Below are 14,136 nucleotides of genomic sequence, written 5' to 3' on the forward strand. Positions count from 1 at the left end.
CGAAACAAATATTTTTAAAAAATCCATATTTTTAAGAAATTCGCGATGTTTATAGGTTTAAAAAAATATTAATATAAATAATTATTTATATTATAATTATTTATTTTTATTCAGGCTTCTTTTAGTATCTGGAATTGAGATATGCGTACTATAGCAATTGTTCCAAAAATACTAAATGCTACTAAATCTGGTATTAATTAAATATATATGGAGCTGAGATATGGCTCACTTGTTATCTCGTGTTGAGATATGTTAGCGTTTTGCAAATGCATGCTATAATTATTCGAAAAGTACTAAATGGTAGTAATTTTGGATCACTGTTGGTGTCTAGGATGGAGAGATGTAGATTGTTTTAGAAATGCGTAGTAAATACTACTACATTTGGTATTGGGAGAGGCAATAGAGCTGAAATTCTCAAATTTTATATTGAGGTCACTGTTAACCTCTGCGGCTTACGTATGGAGACGTCGAAATAGTTGTGGACAGAAAAATTGGATGTCGGTCCATTGATTTTATGGTTTTACTAATACCCTTCTCCGGATAATGATGACATTTTTCACAAGTCATTGGTTTGGCCCAAGGACGAACCATATTGAAATTGGAGATAATCGGTCAAAATTTAGATATAGCTCCCATATATATATTCGTCCGATTTACCTTTTTATTGTGCACCAAACGTGTAATATCGGCCCGAATAGTACGGAATTTTGCACATACAACCCAATTAGGCCTGAAAATAATTATGCCAAATTTGATCGAAATCGGTTCAGATATAGCCATAGCTCCCATATATATTGTTCATCCGATTTGTTATTTTTGTCCTCCGCAGCCGTAATATGCACTCCGTAACAACGATATTCAGGGATATATATCAAATACAGCTCCGAAATACCTTTGCTAAATTTTATCGAGATCGGTTCAGATTTGGATATAGCTTCCATATATAACTTCGTCCGATTTACCTTTTATTTTGCACCAAACGTCTAATATTTGCTCAAATGGGATGAAATTTGGCACATATGATCGAATTAAGTATAGAAGCTAGTATGTCAAATTTGATCGAAATCGGTTCAGATATAGCCATAGCTCCCATATATATTGTTCATCCGATTTGTTATTTTTGTCCTCCGCAGCCGTAATATGCACTCTGTAACAACAATATTTGAGGAAATATATCAAATACAGCTCCGAAATATCTTTGCCAAATTTTATCGAGATCGGTTCAGATTTGGATATAGCTTTCATATATAACTTCGTCCGATTTACCTTTTATTTTGCACCAAACGTCCAATATTTGTCCAAATGCGATGGAATTTGGCACTTACGACCGAATTAAGTCTAGAAGCTAGTATGTCAAATTTGGTGAAGATCGGTTCAGATATAGCTATAGCTCCCATACATACTGTTCATTCGATTTGTTATTTTTGGTCCTCCGCAGCCGTAATATGCCCTCCGTAACAACGATATTCAGGGAAATATATCAAATACAGCTCAGAAATATCTTTGCCAAATTTTATCGAGATCGCTTAAGATTTGGATATAGCTCCCATATATATCTTTATCCGATTTCAAATTAATTTGGTGCATCAAATGGGCAATACAAGTCCGAATTTAAAAGATACAAATGCTTCGGCATATTTAGTCCTTCGGAACTTTAAATTATATTTATAATCATGGCGTGTATGATTGAATTTTACCCATAAAAACTTTTAATTGTTATGCGGAGCTCTGCTAAATTAGCAAAGTGTTGTAGGGTATCATAAAGTCGGCCCCGTCCGTCTTTAGGACTTTTTTTACTGGTTTTAAATTTATCTAAAATATCTATTAACAATTTATTAATTTCCCATTGAAAATTTATCGAGTACAGTTGCCTCCAAAATGCCCTGCTGTAATCACCAACAAATATTAATAATTATTCCCTGGGGGTGCCTCCTCCTCTTGCCACATTTAATTGAGCCTGCTACTGCTGCTCATTATGGATAAGGGCTTCATTGATGTAATTTACAGTTTTTTTTTTTTTTTTTTTTTTTTTTTTTTTTTTGTTAATGTGGTCAGAGCAAACAATGACCTCTCCTCTCTACACCCCACTAGCCTAGCCATTTGAAAAGGTTCGATGGTCAATAAAATTCTGTATTTAAAATTCGTAATAAAAACTGTACTTTTGAAAAAAATTCCAGGAAATGGCAATTTCCATGTATGTGTGTGTGTGTGTGTGTGCATTTATATGTGTGTGTTCTTAATTTCCTCTTGTATATAATAATAAACATTATCATTTATTATATATACAACAATTTACATAAGTTTAATGACAATTGCACATCATGCAAAATTACCAAAATGAATCCTGTTCATAACCTCGACTGCAATTATCCTTTAGCGGGGGGCAAAAAACGAAAAAATCAAACCAAAAAAAATCATCTGACATTTTATCTGGCCGGTAACCCAACCAACCAGCCATCCATCCATCCATCGTAACGGAAATTAAAAATTCAAATTAAAATTCTCAATGTTATTGCTGCCTGAACGCCTGCCCGCCCGGATGCTGATGCAGCAATTTATGTGAAGTTGTTGTTATCATTAATGATGAGCTCGGCCATACCATACAGTATATGCAAATGGATTGTTATGTATATAAGTGGAGATATATATAGGTATTGCGTATGTGTGTACATAAGCACCCATTCGGGTGCATCCATTTTGGCCACCCAAAAAAAAAAAAAAAAAAAAATATTTTAAAGCAAAAACTCCCCAAAAAAAATTGCAGGCAATGCATCCAGAATGCATCCAGCTCCAGCTGGGCTTTTATGTAGTGGTAAATTATTTACATACACATATATATGTGTGTACATATATGTGTATGTATTTGAAATTGTATATAACTATTTCTGTTTAACCCTGGCCGCATGTCCATGTCGCCCATGTTGTTGGGTGGTGGAATGCTTTGCATTTTCCGGCATCATTGTCCACCCAATTTTTTGTGTGTGTGTTTTTTTTTTATGGCTGGCTGGGCCTATTACTGATGCACATCATCTCGCAAAGGCTGAATGCATAAGAATGCATTTTTTGGTAATGTCAGGGCTCTGCCCAAAATTTCCACATATGCATATGGTCTGGCAGGATGGCACCCAAAGGATATACATTGTTTCTCTGCTGCTGCTCTCTGCTGCGGCTACTGATGCCAGTAGCCATGGCAGACAGTAGGCTTATCATCATCGAACAAACAACCCCCTTTTGACTTTAACTCGTTTGCTTTGGTGCAGAATGAGACTGGAGCTGGTTAATGGTCAATGTGAGTGGTCATTATTGGTGAGGAGTAAGGGAGAGGGAGTGGGTGGCCGGCCATCAGGGGAAGTTTTACATGTCATTAAAGTGGCCGAACCATATAAGCCCATATAAACAGACACAATGGTTGTTTGGTAATAAAGAGTGGGGAGGGGGGTAGGTCTACGCACCCAGGAGTTCCATACATGAGGGATAATGAGTTAAGATTTTTTTTTTTTTTTTTTTTTTTTTTGGGGGGGGGGGGTAAATTTTTATAATTTTTTTTATTTTTCAATTGGTTGGGGAAATTATCAGCCAGAATTATTTTTTTTTTTTTCAAAATGGGAGTTCAAACTGCAGCCGGCTTCCATTTGCTGATGCGTTGGCAATGGTTGAAAAAATTGCGTTTCCAAAAATGTAAAACAAAAAATCCGGCAAAGTGGCAGAAATTGTGGTCTGTATCGAACACCCAACCAAAAGCCCAAACGCCAACAGACAGTACGCACCAAATCGTCATTGTGGCAAGCAACAACAGCATCAGTTGGCATCAGCCCGTTTTTATTGACAACGTAACTGTACTTTTTTATATTTTGGGGGGAAAACGCTATTTGGCTTTTTCCAAAATACGGGATGCAGGTATTTATGTTGGGAGAGACAATTAAAGGCAGAGATACATAAAAAATTGAAATTATATATAATTATGTATATTTTTTTATGTATATCCTTTTATGTGGTGCAATACACATAAAGGATAATATGCTGCTCATCAGCATAATTCGCCCGCTCACACCACTTTGCAAGTGCAACCCCAAGCCACCTATTCTATCATTTATAGATTTACATAAATTAATTTTCGCGATTTTTATTTATTTTTTTGTTTTATGTAAATATAAATAAATATTTATATTAATATTTTATTTATTGAGGGGAGATCGACCACACTAACTTTGAAGGAACTCATTTATCAAAATTATGCTTCTAGAGAGCTTTAATATCAAATAGATACACATAAATATTTTTTAAATGGGTGTGGTTTTAATTTAATTTTTTTTTAATTAATTAATTTTTAATTTTAATTTTTAATTATATAATATAATTTTTTTAATAATTATAATTTAAAAACAATTTAATTTTTTTAATTATTTTTTTTTTTTTAAATTTAAATCGAAAAAAATTTTTCTAGCGATTTTCAAAAGAATTTTATAGCACTCCCTGGTCTCGTTTAATACCGTCAACAATTGGTAAAAAAAATACTAATTGCAGACCCAATATCTACATATTTTGGAAAAAATTCAATTTTTGGATATTTGAAAAACATTTTGATAGAGCTCGAAGAGAGGAAATATTTTAACTATTCCTTTACGATATACCAATCAAGTCTTAATATTTAAAAAAAAAAACCAGTAAAGAAAGTCATAAAGTCGGGCGGGGTCGATTTTATGATACCCTACACCACTTTGTTAATTTAGTAGAGCTCCGCATAACAATTAAAAGTTTTTATGGGAGAATTCAATCATACACGCTAAGATTATAATTATCACTTAAAGTTCAAAGGACTAAAATCTTCGAAATTCGGGCTTGCATTGCCCATTAGGTGCACAACAAAAAGTAAATCGGACGAAGTTATATATGGGAGCTATATCCAAATCGGAACCGATCTCGATAAAATTTGGCAAAGATATTTCTGAGCTGTATTTGATATATTTCCCTGAATATCGTTGTTACGGAGTGCATATTACGGCTGTGGGTAACAAATATAACAAATCGGATGAACAGTATATATGGGAGCTATAGCTATATCTGAACCGATTTCGATCAAATTTGGCATACTTATTTTCAGGCCTAAGTTGGTTGTATGTGCAAAATTCCATACTATTCGGGCTGATATTACACGTTTGGTGCACAATAAAAGGCAAATCGGACGAAGATATATATAGGAGCTATCTCTCATTTTTGACCGATTATCTCCAATTTTTTCCAATAGGGTTCGTCTTTGGGCCAAACAAATGTTGTTTGGAGAATTTCATCTCAATCGGATAATAAATGCGACCTGCATTTTGTTCACAAGAATACATGGACCGACGGACGGACTGACATGCATAAATCAACTCAGAAAGTGATTCTATGGAGATCCTCAAAAGTAACTATTGGTCTATCTCGCTTCCTTCTCCATGTTACAAACAAATGCACAAAGACATAATACCCTTACCACTATGTGGTGTAGGGTATAAAAAAATTACACCTCATGCGTAAAGTATTCGAAATTTGGCACATGGTCACTTTCTTTATACCCTCAGTCATATGGCTAGAGAGGGTCTACATCATTTGATGCGGCCAAAATATGTCTCGACGAAATAACGATTCCAGACACTAGGTCTCTTTGGACAAAATCCGTTTCAGGACATTTGGAGTTGATCTAGCAATCTCCGTCCGTACGTTTCTCCGCCTGTCTGGATGGCTAAGGTGCACGATAACTCTCAAAGGGAGTATCCAAATTGGTCCAAACTTGGTATATCCTAATATTATTATCAAACTTAGATCGAGTTTGGAGATGGGCAATATTGGTCCACTCCTTCTGGTACCTCCCCCAAAAAATGTCGAAATTTTCAAAAAAAAAAAAAAAAAAAACAAGTAAAAAGCTGTAAGTTCGGCCGGGCCGAACTTTTAATACCCTCCACCATTTGGTAAAAATTTGGCAAATTTTCAAAAAAATAAAATCCGTTAAAAATTCTGCTAAAATCTTAAAAATACCGAATGTAGCCGTTATATTAGGGTCTATACGACGACATGGACCCGCATAGGCAACCTTTGTCACAAGCTATTACAATATTCAAATGCGAAACTTGAAAAAAAAATCTGTTTATAATTTGAAGTTCGCAATGGATACTACAGCCTAAGACAGAAAATTGTCTGTGCAGGTCCACGCCTTCGTATAGCCCGCATATAACGGTACCTCCCAATATTCGGGATTTTAGCGACATTAATCACCGGAATTGTTTGAAATTTGGTATTTGAAGTTCGCAATGGATACTACAGCCTATGACAGAAAATTGTCTGTGCAGGTCTACGTCTTCGTATAGCCCCCATTTAACCGTACCTCCCGATATTCGGGATTTTGATGATTTTAGCGACATTAATCACCGGAATTGTTTCAAATTTGGTACTTGAAGTTCGTAATGGAAACTACAGCCTAAGACAGAAAATTGTCTATGCAGGTCCACGCCTTCGTATAGCCCCCATACAACGGTACCTCCCGATATTCGGGATTTTGATGATTTTGGCGACATTATTCACCGGCATTTTTTAAAATTTGGTATTTGAAGTTCGCAATGGAAACTACAACCTAAGATAGAAAATTGTCTGTTCAGGTTCACGCCTTCGTATAGCCCCCATATAACGGTACCTCCCGATATTCGGTATTTTGATGATTTTAGCGTCATTATTCACCGGAATTGTTTAAAATTTGGTATTTGAAGTTCGCAATGAATACTACAGCCTATGACAGAAAATTGTCTGTGCAGGTTCACGCCTTCGTATAGCCCCCATTTAACGGTACCTGCCGATATTCGGTATTTTGATGATTTTAGCGACATTATTCACCGGAATTGTTTAAAATTTGCTATTTGAAGTTCGCAATGGAAATTACAGCCTAAAACAGAAAATTGTCTGTGCAGGTCCACGCCTTCGTATAGCCCCCATATAACGGTACCTCCCGATATTCGGTATTTTGTTGATTTTAGCAACATTAATCACCGGAATTGTTTAAAATTTGCTATTTGAAGTTCGCAATGGAAATTACAGCCTAAAACAGAAAATTGTCTGTGCAGGTCCACGCCTTCGTATAGCCCCCATATAACGGTACCTCCCGATGTTCGGGATTTTGATGATTTTAGCGTCATTATTCACCGGAATTGTTTAAAATTTGGTATTTGAAGTTCGCAATGGAAACTACAGCGTATAACAGAAAATTTTCTGTGCCGGTCCACGTTTTATAACCCCCATGGTACCTCCCTATATTGGGTATTTTGATGATATTACCTACATTATAAATAGATTTTTTTCAAGTTTCGCATTTGAATGTTGTAATAGTTTGTGACAAAAGTTGAGTATGCGGGTCCATGTCGTCGTATAGACCCTAATATAACGGCTACATTCGGTATTTTTAAGATTTTAGCAGAATTTTAAACGGATTTTATTTTTTTTTTTTGAAAATTTGCCAAATTTTTACCAAATGGTGGAGGGTATTAAAAGTTCGGCCCGGCCGAATGTACAGCTATTTATTTATTTATTTTTTTTTTTTTTTTGAAAATTTCGACATTTTTTGAGGGAGGTACCAGAAGAAGTGGGCCAATATTGCCCTTCTCCGAACTCGGAGGTGTATTTTTATACCCTACACCACATAGTGGTAAGGGTATTATGTCTTTGCGCATTTGTTTGTAACATGGAGAAGGAAGCGAGATAGACCAATAGTTACTTTTGAGGATCTGCATAGAATCACTTTCTGAGTTGATTTATGCATGTCAGTCCGTCTGCCCGTCCGTCCGTCCGTCCGTCTGTCCATGTATTCTTGTGAACAAAATGCAGGTCGCATTTATTATCCGATTGAGATGAAACCTTGCAAACAACATTTGTTTGGCCCAAGGACGAACCCTATTGAAATTGGAGATAATCGGTAAAAATTTAGATATAGCTCCCATATATATCTTCGTCCGATTTGCCTTTTATTGTGCACCAAACGTGTAATATCAGCCCGAATAGTATGAAATTTTGCACATACAACCAAATTAGCCCTGAAAATAAGTATGCCAAATTTGATCGAAATCGGTTCAGATATAGCTATAGCTCCCATGTATACACGGTTCATCCGATTTGTTATTTGTGTCCTCCGCAGCCGTAATATGCACTCTGTAACAACAATATTTGGGGAAATATATCAAATGCAGCTCAGAAATACCTTTGCTAAATTTTATCGAGATCGGTTCAGATTTGGATATAGCTCCCATATATAACTTCGTCCGATTTACCTTTTATTGTGCACCAAACGTCTAATATTTGCCCAAATTGGATGGAATTTGGCACATACGACCGAATTTAGTCTAGAAGGTAGTATGCCAAAGTTGGTGAAGATCGGTTCAGATATAGCTATAACTCCCACATATACTCTTCTTCCGATTTGTTATATTTGTTACCCACAGCTGTAATATGCACTCCGTAACAACGATATTCAGGGAAATATATCAAATACAGCTCAAAAATATCTTTGCCAAATTTTATCGAGATCGGTTCAGATTTGGATATAGCTGCCATATATAACTTCGTCCGATTTACCTTTTATTGTGCACCAAACGTCTAATATTTGCCCAAATGGAATGGAATTTGGCACATACGACTGAATTTAGTCTAGAAGGTAGTATGCCAAATTTGGTGAAGATCGGTTCAGATATAGCTATAGCTCCCATATATATTGTTCATCCGATTTGTTATTTTTGTCCTCCGCAGCCGTAATATGCACTCTGTAACAACAATATTTGGGGAAATATATCAAATACAGCTCAGAAATATCTGTGCCAAATTTTATGGAGATCGGTTCAGATTTGGATATAGCTCCCCTATATATAACTTCGTCCGATTTACCTTTTATTGTGCACCAAACATCTAATATTTGCCTAAATGGCATGAAATTTGGCACTTACGACCGAATTGAGTGTAGAAGCTAGTATGTCAAATTTGGTGAAGATCGGTTTAGATTTGGATATAGCTCCCACATATAACTTCGTCCGATTTACCTTTGATTGTGCACCAAACGTCTAATATTTGTCCAAATTGGATGAAATTTGGCACTTACGACCGAATTGAGTGTAGAAGCTAGTATGTCAAATTTGGTGAAGATCGGTTCAGACTTGGATATAGGTCCCACATATAACTTCGTCCGATTTACCTTTGATTGTGCACCAAACGTGTAATATCAGCCCAAATGGGATGAAATTTTGCACATACGACCGAATTGAGTCTAGAAGCTAGTATGTCAAATTTGATGGAAATCAAATGAACAAATGAACAAATCCCATATATATTGTTCATCCGATTTGTTGTATTTGTTACCTACAGCCGTAATATGCACTCCGTAACAACGATATTCAGGGAAATATATCAAATACAGCTCAAAAATATCTTTGCCAAATTTTATCGAGATCGGTTCCGATTTGGATATAGTTCCCCCATATATATCTTTATCTGATTTCAAATTAATTTTGCACCAAATGGCCAATACAAGTCCGAATTTAAAAGATACAAATGCTTTGGCATATTTAGTCCTTCGGAACTTTAAATCATAATTATAATCATAGCGTTTATGATTGAATTCTCCCATAAAAACTTTTAATTGTTATGCGGAGCTCTACTAAATTAGCAAAGTGGTGTAGGGTATCATAAAATCGGCCCCGCCCGACTTTAGGACTTTCTTTACTGGTTTTTGGTTTTTTTTTTTTGCTTTTCAAATTGTTATTTCGAATTTTCATTGAACAATAATTGATAGACAGAGTTCCAACTATTCGTTCCTTTCGGTGAATATTTACATTGATCAAAATCTCAGTCCAAACGCAAGCTAGGGTCTTATTTCTACAATGAAAACTTACCTTTTGTTTGAAGTTGTCCTTGGCTTTGTTGAAAATTTGTTTTTGGAGCCAAAAGTTGCAGTGTTGTATTTTTTTTCCGAATTTTCAGAGTTGATACTGCGTGTGCCCACGGAAGTAGTTAACAGCAATGGACGATTGTTTGTTGGTTTTTTTGGGGGTTTAGATAATGGGCCAAAAAAGAAAATTTTGAATATCTTTTTTTTTTTCGAAGTGTTGAGTTCTCCTTTTTTTGTTTTAAATGGGGATTGTTTTTTTATTTAATTTTTATTTTTTGTTTTTGTTAATTTTAATGCAGTAAAATGTTTTGTTTTGGTTTTGTTTTTTTAATTTATGAGACATTCATTTATATCATAATTTGTGTGTGTGTGTTTTTTTTAATAATTAATATCTTAGAATATATTTTGGTTTTTTCTGATGATAATTATAATAATTTTATGAATTTGTTTTTGTTTTTTTTTTTTTTGCTTTGCACACAAAATGTTCAGAGGGTGATTTTTTTTTTCAAAACTTTTTCCTTTCGCGGAAGATTTTGGTTTTTTTTTTTTTGACAAAAATTTGTTGTTTTTTTTTTAATTTCTTGCCTTGGCCAAAATTGTAATTTTGGAGTTGATTTTTTTTATTATTTTGAATGAATTTTGGGGTTTTTCCTTCTATTTTCTCTGAAGAAATTTCCGGTTAATGCCCTTGAAAGGAGTATTGGAATTTTTTTCCTTGTTTTCAAATTGTTTTTTCTGATCCTTGATTCTATTTCTCCGGCTTCGATTATTCAACGCTGGCGTTATTCATAATTTTTTTTTTTTTGGTTTGCTTGCAAATTATTATCGCTTTCGAGTGTTTTTTTTTGTTTGGTTTCAAGTTCAGAACACTGTGCTGCTGTGCTGATTTTGACGTGTTTTTAAAGAAACATTTTTTTTTGTTTTTGTTGTTTGGTTGGTTTTGTGTTGAAACGAAATCACAAACTTAGAATTTGACAAATCATATTTAGTTCTGAGTTAGTTAGTCAGTTTCACCGAATATTTCACCATGACCATGAATCGGAATTCTGGACTTTTGAATTTGAAATTCGTTGTGAGTTCCGGGGTGGGGGAGGTTGAGGGCTGCTAGTCTTACAAAAATTCAAAAATTTCGACTATGGCTTTCTCTCGTAACATTTAACAAATTTTGGCTATTTTTTGAATTTTGACGGTTTATTTCTTTGGATTTGGATTTTGACAGAGAGGGAGTTGTTGTTTATTTTTTGGTGGTGAGTTTTCCTTTTTGTTGTTGTTTGGCTATTAGTTTTTTTTTATTATTATTGTTGTTGTTGTTAACTATTTTACTGCATAAAATTTTGAATTTGTGTTTGAAGTTCCGAAATTTTTTTTAAGATTCGTTACTATTTTTTGTTGTTGTTGTTGTAGTGAATATTATTTTTATTATTATTTTGTTGTTGCTGCTTCAGTTGGAGTTGTGGAGGGGGGGATTTGATTGATCGGTTGTTGTTGTTGCTTTATTATTTATTTAATTAGTTTTTGTTGTTGCTTTGTTATTGAGGAGAAGTAGAGGGATTTGGATTGGTTTTTCTTGTTGTTGTTGTTGCTTGGTTTTGGTTTTTGTTTTATTTCGTTACTTTTTTGTGTTACTTGTTTTGTTGTTTGTTTTTTTTAGCTTATTTTATTGTTACGGTTTATTGTTGTGTTATTGTTGTTGTTTTGGTTTTTTCTGTTTATTGCTGCTGGGGGTTCCTTATTTCCTTTTGTTTGTTGTAGTTTGTTGCTGTAGTTGATTTGAGTTTTGTTGTTGTTGGTTTCCAAATTTTTTGTTGTTGTTTTGAATTTTGTTTGTTAAATTTTGAGAAATAAAACTAAAAATATTCTTTTTGTGGTATTTTTTTTTTGCTTTTGTTTTTGAACTGAAAATGAAAAGTTACTATTTTTGTTGTTGCTATTTTTCGTTTTTTTCGGAACTGAAAGTTGTTGGTTTTTTCTTTTTAAAAAAATCATATGTATTTGAAAATTAAAAACAAAATTGCACTTTGTTCCTAAAAAGTTCTTGATTTTGAATTTTTTGTTTTTGTAATTACGGGGAGAGTTCTTCCTGTTTTTGGTTCGACTGGGAATTTCGGTTAGGTGTTGGTTTGGTTGTGACAATTTTACGTTTTTGTTTTGTTTTTGGTTTTTTATTTTGTTATTATTATTATTATCAATAAAATAAAACAAATATTAATAAGTATCAACAACGTTTTAACGTAAGTTTTTAAAAAATGTTCCAAACAGTCAAAAAGCACCTGGAAGATAGTAAAAAAAAGCAATGGGAAAATGTTATTAACAAAGATATTTCAAGATATGGTATTTTTAATTTAAATTAAAAAAAAAAAATAAACAAAAAAAAAAACTCAAAGGAACCAATTCTCCAGAGCAGCCAACGAACGAACAAGAGGGTCCTAATAACAAAAACACAAACAAATATAAAGTCGAAAAAAAAAATTTCAACAAGTCGGAAAAATTTTCTATGGAATTTATTTCGACAAGTCGGAAAAAAATTTCTATGGAAATTAAAAATTTGCTAACAAATAATATCCATAAGAAAATTTTGCGTCTAGTCGAAAATAATTTCCATAGGAAATTTTTGCGACTAGTCGAAAATAATATCGTTAGAAATTTTTGCGACTAGTCGAAAATAATTCCGTTAGAAAATTTTTGCGACTAGTCGAAAATAATTTCGTTAGAAAATTTTTGCCATTAGTCGCAAATAATTTCGTTAGAAAATTTTTGCGATTAGTCGCAAATAATTTCGTTAGAAAATTTTTGCGACTAGTCGAAAATAATTTCTATAGGAAATTTTTGCGATTAGTCGCAAATAATTTCGTTAGAAAATTTTTGCGACTAGTCGAAAATAATTTCTATAGGAAATTTTTGCTACTAGTCGAAAATAATTTCTATAGGAAATTTTTGCGACTAGTCGAAATAATTTCTATAGGAAATTTTTGCGACTAGTCGAAAATAATTTCTATAGGAAATTTTTGCGACTAGTCGAAAATAATTTCTATAGGAAATTTTTGCGACTAGTCGAAAATAATTTCTATAGGAAATTTTTGCGACTAGTCGAAAATAATTTCTATAGGAAATTTTTGCGACTAGTCGAAAATAATTTCTATAGGAAATTTTTGCGACTAGTCGAAAATAATTTCTATAGGAAATTTTTGCGACTAGTCGAAAATAATTTCTATAGGAAATTTTTGCGACTAGTCGAAAATAATTTCTATAGGAAATTTTTGCGACTAGTCGAAAATAATTTCTATAGGAAATTTTTGCGACTAGTCGAAAATAATTTCTATAGGAAATTTTTGCGACTAGTCGAAAATAATTTCTATAGGAAATTTTTGCGACTAGTCGAAAATAATTTCTATAGGAAATTTTTGCGACTAGTCGAAAATAATTTCTATAGGAAATTTTGCGACTAGTCGAAAATAATTTCTATAGGAAATTTTTGCGACTAGTCGAAAATAATTTCTATAGGAAATTTTGCGACTAGTCGAAAATAATTTCTATAGGAAATTTTTGCGACTAGTCGAAAATAATTTCTATAGGAAATTTTTGCGACTAGTCGAAAATAATTTCTAACGAAATTATTTTCGACTAGTCGCAAACAATTTCTAACGAAATTATTTTCGACTAGTCGCAAACAATTTCTAACGAAATTATTTTCGACTAGTCGCAAACAATTTCTAACGAAATTATTTTCGACTAGTCGCGAAAAATTTTCTAACGAAATTATTTTCGACTAGTCGCGAAAATTTTTCTAACAAAAATATTTTCGACTAGTCGCGAAAAATTTTCTAACAAAAATATTTTCGACTAGTCGCCAAAAAATTTCCTATAGAAATTATTTTCGACTAGTCGCGAAAAATTTTCTAACGAAATTATTTTCGACTAGTCGCCGAAAATTTTTCTAACGAAATTATTTTCGACTAGTCGCGAAAATTTTTCTAACGAAATTATTTTCGACTAGTCGCGAAAATTTTTCTAACGAATTTATTTTCGACTAGTCGCGAAAAATTTTCTAACGAAATTATTTGCGACCATTCGCAAAAATTTTCTAACGAAATTATTTGCGACCAGTCGCGAAAATTTTCTATGGAAATTATTTTCGTTCGGATCGCGAAAATTTTCTATGGAAATTATTTTCGTTCGGATCGCGAAAATTTTCTATGGAAATTATTTTCGTTCGGATCGCGAAAATTTTCTATAGAAATTATTTT

At 33.4% G+C, this 14,136-nt stretch overlaps 1 protein-coding gene across 4 annotated transcripts in view; it reads right to left on the minus strand.

Annotated features, from left to right (window-relative positions):
• LOC131806341 (endothelial zinc finger protein induced by tumor necrosis factor alpha-like) overlaps positions 1-10,612 on the minus strand; it is a 115,652-nt gene extending 105,040 nt beyond the window's left edge. For 2 of the 4 annotated variants that reach the window (XM_059130335.1, XM_059130334.1), the window contains exon 1: positions 9,897-10,611. The gene's annotated coding sequence lies outside the window, so the exon portion shown is untranslated. Of the gene's footprint in view, positions 1-9,896 lie in introns of all 4 variants that reach the window. The other 2 variants (XM_059130336.1, XM_059130333.1) reach the window with 2 other exon arrangements.
• Positions 10,613-14,136: the final 3,524 nt, after the last annotated feature.

This window comes from Musca domestica, unplaced genomic scaffold (assembly GCF_030504385.1).
Source record: "Musca domestica strain aabys unplaced genomic scaffold, Musca_domestica.polishedcontigs.V.1.1 73, whole genome shotgun sequence".
Lineage (NCBI taxonomy): Eukaryota > Metazoa > Arthropoda > Insecta > Diptera > Muscidae > Musca > Musca domestica.